The sequence below is a fragment of the Octopus bimaculoides genome, chromosome 8, assembly GCF_001194135.2.
Source record: "Octopus bimaculoides isolate UCB-OBI-ISO-001 chromosome 8, ASM119413v2, whole genome shotgun sequence".
In the NCBI taxonomy this organism is placed as follows: Eukaryota; Metazoa; Mollusca; class Cephalopoda; order Octopoda; family Octopodidae; genus Octopus; species Octopus bimaculoides.
Genome location: NC_068988.1, coordinates 66,632,526 through 66,644,018, shown reverse-complemented (window position 1 = coordinate 66,644,018; position 11,493 = coordinate 66,632,526). Strand labels below are relative to the sequence as shown.

The window sequence follows — 11,493 nt, the reverse complement described above, 5'->3', positions numbered from 1 at the left end:
TGGTTGGCACTCCGTCGCTTACGACGTCGAGGGTTCCAGTTGATCCGATCAACGGAACAGCCGGCTCGTGAAATTAACAACATGCAAGTGGCTGAGCACTCCACAGACACGTGTACCCTTAATATAGTTCTCGGAGATATTCAGCGTGACACAGTGTGACAAGGCTGACCTTTTGAATTACAGGCACAACAGACACAGGAAGTAAGAGTGAGAGAAAGTTGTGGTGAAAGAGTACAGCAGGGTTTGCCACCATCCCCTGCCGGAGCCTCGTGGAGCTTTAGGTGTTTTCGCTCAATAAACACTCACAACGCCTGGTCTGGGAATCAAAACCGTGATCCTATGACTGCGAGTCCGCTGCCCTAACCACTGGGCCATTGCGCCTCCACTGATAACACTATAGTAGATATGAAACTGAATATCAAGATGGCCATGCAAATGCCACACTGGGATCACCATTGTTTCACATGGTCAGCCGATAAACTGACAAATAAGAATTGAGCCATCGTATGATCTGACTTTCTAGAACCTTCTAATGAGTCTTATAAAAAGTCTAATTTTTTAGCAGTAACTTCAGAATACCGAGGCAGTTACTTTAACAATTTCATCCACATTTTTTCCATTTCTCCAGCCATGCAGATTGAAAGTACAGATTTCCCATCATGAACTGAGCATGATATTTTCCCAGTTGTGATGGCCAAGCCAGAGATTGATATGTACCAGCTATTCTGTTGTAGATCCCAGTGTTTGTTTCTCTCAATGTGTACAAATTGTTGTTTCTATTTGTCATTTTATGACCAACACAGAAAGCATCGCAGTAAATAAAGCTTCTGTTAATTGTTTGTTAGTGTTCTTTATCCTTTTCCACTCTGCCAACAAGCAAACACAACCACGTGACAACAATAACAAGAACAAAACCACCACAACAATAATGACCACAACAACTATGAAAACAGCAGTTACAGGAATAATAGCAACGGTAGCAATGGCGATAATAGTTACTGCACAATAACAATAAGACCAACTATCGCAAACTACAAAGCAAACCATTGTTTGCTGGATTGATTTAGTAGTGGAAGACAACAGGAATTTGTTCTGAGACACCATCACTGCTTAGCCAAGTCAGATCTAATCAGGGTCCCTCATGAAGAGGAAGCAACAATAAGGAGTATCACTTATTATTGTATTAGCAGAAAAGGGTAAGATTAGATAACCCAACGTCAGCCCAAGCAGAGAAGCGCTTGAAGGACATGTGGCAGTCGGTACAGCATTTGAGATATTTTTCTATGACCAGATATGTTTCCATGAAAGATTGTAAATGAAAGACAGCAACTGTATGTCAGTGACACTTGTTTACAACAACCATGCAGTGTCAAGGCAGGGAGACAGTAACACATACACATTCACACACATACACATTCACACACATACACAAACACACACATACGCATAAGTGTGTGTGTGTGTGTATGTATGTGCATTCGAATATATGCACGTATGTATATAACAGTGGTGCCCCAGCATGACCACAGCCTTAAAGCTGGAACAAGTTAAAGAGTTAAAGAGTTATATATCTATGATATGTCCTTGTTTGTGTGAGACTCGACCATTTGTTGGCATCATGAATATTAAAATGCCTAGATTCTAATGAATCCTACAAATGATTATGTATGTATGTATGTTTGTATGTATGTATGTATGCATGTATGTATGTATGTATATGCATGAATGCATGCATACATACATACATAATACATACATACATAATACATACAAACATATATACATTCATACATTCATACATACATACACTGTGTTTCTTTCAGTTTCTGTCAACCAAATCCACTTACAAGGCTTTGTTGGACTGGGGTTATACAAAATGCTACTCCTCTAGACTAAAAGATTAAAAAATGGGTTTGAAATGAATGGAAAACAGAGGAAGCAAAGAACCATATCAGGTAGCTAAAAGGGATAAAGAGCTTTAACAAAATATCACAAAACATTTTGAAAGACATGAACAGTTCTGATACTCATCCACTCATAGGATCTATATTTTATATTAGATTTTATTAAGTCTTTTTACTCTCTGTGATCGTTGCAGTTAAATACTTAAGCTTATACCAGTAGATAAAAAGATTACTATTGATTGGGCCATCAAATTAAATCGTTGACATTCTAAGATGGCAACACAAACTACTGACTAGCTCAAGGTTAATGAAAACCAACTTGTTTAGAATTAAGACACTTCATTTACCAGCCCATTGTGATTCCTCTTGAGGTTTCAGTCACAACATCTTAATAAGACTGAAAATATTGGATATTTTCTTCTTCAGAACTGAGAAGAATCAATGAATGAATGTTATTTTCTTGAATTAATAGAGAAAGTATTTTCAGCAAATTTTATTGATATTCTTCATTGGAATTTAATGTCAAGCGTCAATGGACACTCAGCGGTTCTGTAGTATGGATATAGCAGGACAGTAGATACTGTAGTATCACCATGCAACAGAATGACACTAATATAGTAGTAGTACAATCACTATGCAACAGGATAAAAGATACTGTTTTAGTAACAATACGGTTACTATATCACAGATTAGCAGATAATGTTCTAGTTATAGTACTTTTGCTATTCAATAGGATGATAGACAAAGTTGTTATAACATCACTGTTGCTATACAACAGAATCTTAGACAATCTTTTAGTTACAGTATTCTCACTATGCATCAGAATGAGACTCTTTTAGTGATAGTACTGTCACTATACAACAGGAAAATAGGAAATATTGTAATGTCAGTAAAGTCGCTATTCAACAGAATGACATTACTGTTGCTATATAACAGGATGATAGACAATGTTGTAATAAATGTTATATTTCAGAATGATAATCTTTTTCTTGCCCAAATAAACACACACACACACACTATATATTCATTCTTCACTTCAGATTTAGTATTGTTCTTATTTTATGTCAATTGTTTGGAAATTTTTCATCATACATCCTGTGACCTCTTCAATGACTCTCCATCTCATGTTTTGTTTAGTTCATTTTGGCAAGAAAATACAAAAAGTGACCATCCCGAAATATAACAATATCAACTTCAATAGATGATTTCACATCAGGAACCCTGCAAGACAAATTCATAAACATAACACTGTCATAAACATTTTGTTACTATTCACTGATACTTTTACTAACAGTATTGTTGCTATATTACAGGATAACACCATTTTAGTAACAGTATTATCTCTATATAATATGATGATAGACAATGATATAGTAACAGTATTGTCACTATACAACAGGATGATACTGATTCAGTAACAGTACTGTTACTATTTTTGAGTGGAGGTGCAATGGCTCAGTGGTTAGGGCAGTGGACTCGCGGTCATAGGATCGGGGTTTTGATTCCCAGACTGGACATTGTGAGTGTCTATTGAGCGAAAACACCTAAAGCTCCACAAGGCTTCTGGCAGGGGATGGTGGCGAACCCTGCTGTACTCTTTCACCACAACTTTCTCTCACTCTTATTTCCTGTTTCTGTTGTGCCTGTAATTCAAAGGGTCAGCCTTGTCATGCTGTGTCATGCCAAATATCCCTGAGAACTACATTAAGGGTACACGTGTCTGTGGAGTGCTCAGCCACTTGCACGTTAATTTCACGAGCCGGCTGTTCCGTTGATCGGATCAACTGGAACCCTCGACGGAGTGCCAACACACTATATATGAAATCTTTGGTCAGTTTTAATCTTTGCTTAACTACTGGTCAGTTGTGATATAACAGAACCACAGTAAAAGGAGCTTCAGCTATTACCGTCTTACATTTATTGTGATATTATGTATCAAGGATGACAGTATCTAATGTATTCTTCCTTTTTAAAGATGGCACCATTGATTAACGTTGTCCAATTTGACATGATATGTTTCTCGGCTGCCTTTAGAAAATTCAATTCTGTTGCATGTATTCGAACCAGTCCCTCCAATTCTCTCCACACTTAAATTTTTCCAGCAGATGTTGAAACTGAGCATCAACTATATCAGCCTTACTGATCTGGGAGCATCTACAAAGGATATGGACATGCTCACTTGACATCAGATTATTAATTAAAAAAACGAAATAGTTGAGTGACTACATAGAGGATCACTTCTAATTGAATTCGATCCATTTAACATAATGAAATGAGAATCTATCTCCATCTGTCATTTGATTGTCGTAGATACTGTCACCTACTACTTTGTCACTATGGAAGCAGATGGAAAAACAGAAAAACTATTATGAATATCTGCAGCCAGCAATTAGGAAGTAAAAGCATCTATTCTACTGTGAATGATAACAACAGCAACCACAACAACAACATACTAGATAATAGATGTAAAATTACATCACATAACAGTAACAGATATTGAACATGCATTATATCAGATGGCAAAATACTCAACAACTTTGAAGCATGACTGAAACCAGAGAATGTCAAGACACTGTTGTCTTTATATATATATATATAAAATATATATATATATATCGTTTGTAAAAAAGATAAATCCAAAAGAAGAAGCACACTCTAAGATGTAGGGCAGTATATATTAAAAATGGAGAAGGCCAGTTCATGGGATTACCTTAGGTTTCCTATCCATAAAGCATTCAGGTTTATGGCATATCATCACATCCCAAAAACCTGTTGGTCTATGACCACCTAAAAATATGGAGGGGGAAATGCCTCACCATTCAAATGTAACAATTGGGGATTATCTCCCTTTGCTATTGGCTATCGACTTCTGGGAGGTTCCTGCTAGCATTTCAGAGCCCACAAGATGGTGGCACAGCTGGTAGTCGATAGCCAATAGCAAAGGGAGATAATCCCCAATTGTTACCTTTGGGTAGTGAGGCATTTCCCCGCCCATACTTCTAAGAGGTCATGGGCCAACAGGTTTTTGGAATCTGACGATACGCCATAAAGCTAAACCCTTTATGGACGAGAAAACTTAAGGTAATCCCATAAACTGGTCTTCCCCATTTCTAATATGTATATATATGTGTGTGTGTATATATATATATATATATATATATATATCATGGTTGACTGCTGGTGTGCAGCCTTAGATCAGCCCTGAACCAACAGACTTATGATCAAAGGCCTTCATGCTTTTTCCAGGCATAGTGTATCTTATTATCATAGTGTATCATATTATTCAGCATCCATATGTTTTTTTGTAAGATATAGGGAGATTTTGCTGCTACTTTATAAAGGTTGAGTTTAGTGGTGACAAAAAGGTCCCTGTTGTCTAATAAGGCTGATGGCATTAGGAGATGCAGAGGTCAATCAATAGAATTATTAATCAACTACTATTTTTATTAATAGTAGTATTCTTTGAATTATTCATAGATTCAGTAGTGTCTTGATCCTGTGATGTTTCTTGAAGCCAAATTATTTATGAATATCTCACTCATTGAGTGTTATGTATCTACTTGACTGTAATAAAACTAGGACAGATTCCAGCATTTAGTAAATAAAAAAAAAACAATGTCTAAAGAAACTTGCAGCAGTCAGTGGTGACTAAAATTACTAAGCAAAGTTTCCAAATTTTGATAAGTTTTAAGCTGTTGGGAGACAAGATTATTAATAGTTTAATTAAAACCCTTCGATGAAGAGAAATCATTTAAAAAATTGCTTTTCTCTAAATGTCAATAACCTCATTTTCCCATGGCATGTAAACTTATCTAGATTAGAAATATATATATATGTTATTGGAAAAATATTATAGTTAAGATAATTATGTTTTGTAAATGTGGAGGTACTATAGCATCTTTGACCTAAATACTACTTCCAGGAATATATTAACCAATTTATGAGAAAATATATAGCACTATCTGAACATTCCAGAAGAACGAGAGCTGAAACAGGAGTGAGAGGATCAAATAAATATATTTAGATGCCACATTGCCTCTGATCAGTTTGAAGTTCTCATGAATACACAAGCTAAATTCTCAGAGATTTTACTACTATTTGTAGAATTCTTGACAGAGTAAAAACTGTTAATTCCAAACGGTTTAATTTGATATTGATCTCATCAATACTATATATTAAATATTTGATCTCATTTTTTATTTTTGAAACAGAAATGAAAATTATGGACTTCATTTTCAGATTCATTCAGAAATCAGGTTAAATATGTTGATTGCAATCACTATCCAAATGTCTATCCATCAAGTTAACGAGACACTTTAATCGTCTTTTACATTCAATAATATTTGCATAAAAGGTTTGGCAAAGCAAACATTGCACTGATTAATAAAACTGAGTATATTCTTTGCATTTAGTTGGTGTATATTTACAGAGCCACCATTTTACTCAAGCCATAATTTAGTGAGAATTAGGTCAGCCATTGTGTTACTGAAGATTAAAACAAGTGAAACACAAATAAATGCTGCCAAGTTGACAGTTACAAATTGGGTAAGAAAGATCAAAGGTGGTTTGAAACAATACTGAATATAAAAGTTTTAAGGTTAACCCCTTTAGAACCAGCCAATCTATAATTTATGGTGACAAGAAAGCATAAATTCACAGTCTTGTTCATACATATCTAGATAATAGCTGTTTAATCGGTTACCAGGAACAGAGCTAATATTAATAAAGGTGCAGGTAAGAGAGTTAATTGTAAGACACTAAATCAATGACATTATTGCTGACATTAGTAGTAGTAGTAGTATTAGTAGCAGCAGCAGCAGCAGCAGCAGCAGTAGCAGCAGCAATAGCAGTAATGCAGTGGTAGTAGCAGTACTTAAGCTCCAGGTGGGGCCTGTGTAAATAAACGTATGATCAAAACCAAGACCATTCCATTTTTCTCTTTTTGTTCTTTTAGGAACATATCTGGTATGCCCTTCTTTGTTTTTAGCTGTTTGCGTATTTTGAAGAAACGGTTGCTATTTCTAGCAAGTGAATGACTATGTCAAGGCTCACTTGCCAGTTTTATGATAGGGGGTGATAAATGCAGTGCTGTGACAGAATTGACAGTTGTCAGCATACCAGGCAAAATGCATTGTCACATTTCTTCTGGCTCTACATTCTGAGTTCAAATTCTGCTGAGGTCAAGTTTGCTTTCCATCCTTTTGAGGTTGATAAAATAAGTATTAGTTAGACACTGGGATCATTGTAATCAAATTAACCCGGCTCTCTATATTTCAGGCCTTGGGGCAATTGTAGAAGCAATTATAACAGTGGTAAAGCAATATTTCTATTTCATTGAAGAATATCCTGTTATTGACCAAATATTTCCAAAAGCTGGTGTGCTTTGCTGGAAAATGTTTTTCCCTTAATGTAGATGTCTTTTGTGGACATCTGTGGTTAAACTTGTTGCTAACCCTGTGTAATAAAATTTAAATTTTTTTTTGTCTTTGGTCAGTAAGCGTTATTCCCTATTTGCTTCTATTTAGAAATCAAAGGAAACAACTAGGAATCCTTTCATTCAATCTTTGCTTTTGTGACCTGGACACCAATGTTTTAAAACTGACATATTTTCCATTACATTTCTGACAGATTCAGCACTGAGTTGCTGAAGCAGAAATATCATTATAGCAAATATTCTGCTCAATACCACAGATTTGCTTGTCAGTTGTTTAACCATAACCATTGGAGCATACCCCTTAGTGGATGACAATATATGCATCTCTGATCACGAATAGGAGTAGTGGAGAAGCATTATAGCCATATGTTGAGAGAGATTTTTTGGGTTTGAATAAATGTAACAAACGCTAAGTTTGAAAGAAATAGTTACCTTTCATACTTTCTAAAGTTGAGCAGATAAAACAATACAGGAGCTACTCAAGGACAAAAATCATGTTACACAGTATTATCTTATTTCTAAACAATCCTGATTAAACAGACATATAAAGATCATCCTGTCTTTATGGATATTATGATAGCAGGGATGTGATTTGAGGGAATTCTTCATTTCTGATAAGGGATCATGGGTAGACTTCCATGTTTATTTAGTTGGATGTGGTTGTTATTTTTCAGTCACACAAGATAGATATAAAATGAAGGTGACTCCAAGAAGATTTTTAACCTAGTTGATGGTTGTTACTGTTTTACTAAGTATAGTTCATTAGAGGATGGCCTTTAAACTGACCATTATCCAATATATTATCTCTTTAACCATTACTTTACTTCTACTAAGTATATCATATTCAGACAAAATTTCTATTAGATATATTATAAACCACACGTAAGGGCCAGTCTCCTGGTTTCTATGGCATATATATATTTATCCCTTGGATAGGATGCCACTCTGTCACATGATCATTCATTTTTGCCTGCTGAGTCAACTGGAGCTACATGAAATGAAGTGTTTTGCTCAAGAACATAATGTGTCACTCAGTTCAGGAACTGAAACTATAATCTTATGATCGGGGTCCAACATCCTAACCAAGAGGCCACACACCTCCGCACTAGATATCCTATAGTCAAGTTAAAATATATGACTAATAAATAAACTACACTGACCTCTGACTAAACTAAAGATGACAGTACTTTCTTCATGTCTGAAGATTATGAGGAAAGGTAACATGCCCTCAAGAGGTTATGTAAAACTGATCCTTGATTTCACTGGGCTTTTCTTCCTGCCTGCACTTTGTAATTTTAAACTGAGAGTCCATGTGTGCAAGACGATCCCACCCCAGGACTTGGAAGTCTGACCACAGTAGCTCAGCAAGCTAAGATGGCTACAATGACTAGCAAACTGTAGGGTTTACATTGGAGTAATCTTCTCCTAGATAAATAGCATTACAGGTCTGGAAAGTTTTACTTAACTTGGAGTTGCTATAAAGATGTCAAAGAGGGTCCCAGACCACCTGAGGAACTCAGTTTCTTTCCTAACCCTTTTCTTTCTCAAAGCACTCGCAAGTGAGTGATGGTTTGTGCTTGGACTTTCTTCCATAACATGCTAATTAACCCATAGTTGGGACCCCGACAAGTATTACAACTTTAGATCAGATGAAACTTAGGAACAATAGTGATTATAAAGTGGTTCCACACTCCTCAAATTCCTGGAACTCTTGAACTAGGGCCCCAGTACCAAATGCAGTTAATTGTCATAGTCAGGTCATTCATAAACAATCATTGAATATATATTGATCTCAGGTTAAATTAGATGACAATTAAGTATACATTGACTTCAGGTCAAATTAAATTACCACAGAACCCTGACCATAATGCAGATTAGATGACCATCACAAGCACTTAAAATAGACACTTAGCATGGACCTAGATGACTGATTGCAAGAACCACCTTCCGTGGTCATTCAGTAGACTGTACTGAAACTAAAACAATAATATCAGTTAGGTTATGATTTAAAAACAAAGGCAGAATAAATGTTGGTATCAGTTGTTTAGACAAATATGCAGCCAGTGTAAATGTTGTTTTAAAAGCATCACTGGTGGAAATGAAACTTCTAATGAACCAACAATAGTCAATTGAGAGTTTAATGCAGTCACATTTGTATAATTCTGTCATTAGACAATGAACAGACAGTTCTACTAATTGTAAAATGTTTTAGTTTTGTTTTCATTAATTAAATTTTTTTATTTATTTAATAGTTTAGTGTTTAGAACTTAGTTTAGAGTCTATCTCCTCAACTAATTAAATAGCTTCACTATCCCTAGCAGTGTTTCCATGGTGATATTGATTTGTTAAACATTGATTAAAATAGAGAAGAGAGTGTTAGTTATAGTGCAAGAAGTTGGTACTACATGATTGGTTGCTGGTGGTTGTGTATTATAGCATGGGGTGGCAAAGGTATTTACCATTGGGTCTGGTGATGTTATACCATGGGGAGGCACAGGTTATCCTCATTTAGAGCTAGTGTTGTTATAACATGGGAAGGCACCAGTAATCACAACTGAGAGCTGGATAGGGTTGTTATACCATGGGGAGGCACAGGTAATCACCATTGCGGGATGGTATGGTCACACTATGGAGAGGCACAGGTAATCACCATTGTGAGCTGGTATTGTCATACATAGGGAAGCACAGGTAATCACAGTTGAGGGCTAACATATTATGGGGAGGCACAGGTAATCACCATTGGGGACTGGTGTTGTTATACCATGGGATGGTTAAGGTAATCACAATTGGGGCTGACATTGTCATACAATGGGAAGGCACAGGTAAACACAGTTGAGGGCTGTTATTGTTATACCATGGGGAGACATAGGTAATCATCATTAAGGCTAGTGTTCTTATGCATGGAAAAGTACAGATAATCACCACCGGAGGCTGGTGTTATTATACTATGGGGAGGCACAGGTAATCATAATTGGGCGGCAGGTGTTGTTATACCATAGGGAGGCACAGGTAATCATCATTAAGTGCTGGTGTTGTTATATCATTGGGAAGCATGGGTAATCACTGCTGAAGGATGATGTTGTTATTAGGGGCTGGTAATTGTTATTAGGGGCTGGTGTTGTTATATCATAGAGAGGCACATTATATTATGAGGAGGCTCACATATTTATTCATCCCACTCACCTAGCATGGTAGAGTGGATGTTTCATACCATGTGGAGGTACAGTTCTTCATCAGTTACATCCCTAAAAGTGAATATACTATTGGACTACCAAGTTTTCAGCTCAAATGATTTGTGCTACTTCATTATGTATTTATTAAATAAAGAAACTACACTTCCCTATTCATCTGTCAGTGTAATAAGAAGATTTTGAGATGTTTACTACAAAGGACTGGTGTCATAGCCAGGAAGAGTTTGATTTCTCATTCATTAAACCCTGTTAAACCAGAGTTAATCTCTGATCCTGAAGGAGATAAACGAGCTAGAAACTAATCAGATTGGTCCTACTTTCTCTGCTCTCAGAATATTTAAAAAATACTTTATTGCTTCATCATCAGCAATGTAGAGAATCAGGAACTGATACATGCAACCCATGACTGTATTGTCCACAAAGAGTGATATGACATTAAATGTAATATAAATAATCATCTTTATTGCTTATATTTTACTTGTGTCAGTTGTTGGATTGTGGCCATGTTGGGGCATTGCCTTATAGGGTTTTAGTTGAACAAATCAACTGCGGCTCCTATTTTTTTCTTTAAAGCTTGATACTTATTCTATGGATATCTTTTGAAACTGCTAAGTTATAGGGACATAAACAAACCAGCACCAGTTGTCACAGTTGTCAAGCAGTGGTGGGAGACATACAAAGACACACATAGATAGATATACATACATATACAATAGGCTTCTTTCAGTTTCTGTCTGCCAAATTCATTCATAAGGCTTTGGTCAGCCTGGAGCAATAGCAGAAAATACCTGCCAAAAGTGCCACATAGTGGGACTGAACTCAGAACCATGTTGTTGGGAAGTAAACTTCTTACTACATGGACACATCTGCATTGTTGCTAAATTTAAAAAAAGACTCCCCAGCAAAGAACTTTACTCAAAACACCTTTTATCATAGAGACGTTACTTAAATAATTAAATGTAAT

The 11,493-nt window shown here is 36.1% G+C and overlaps 1 protein-coding gene across 2 annotated transcripts in view; it reads right to left on the bottom strand.

Moving 5' to 3' along the window:
- LOC106867807 (atrial natriuretic peptide receptor 1) overlaps positions 1–11,493 on the bottom strand; it is an 822,997-nt gene that overhangs the window by 18,150 nt on the left and 793,354 nt on the right. The gene's annotated exons all lie outside the window — the stretch shown is intronic.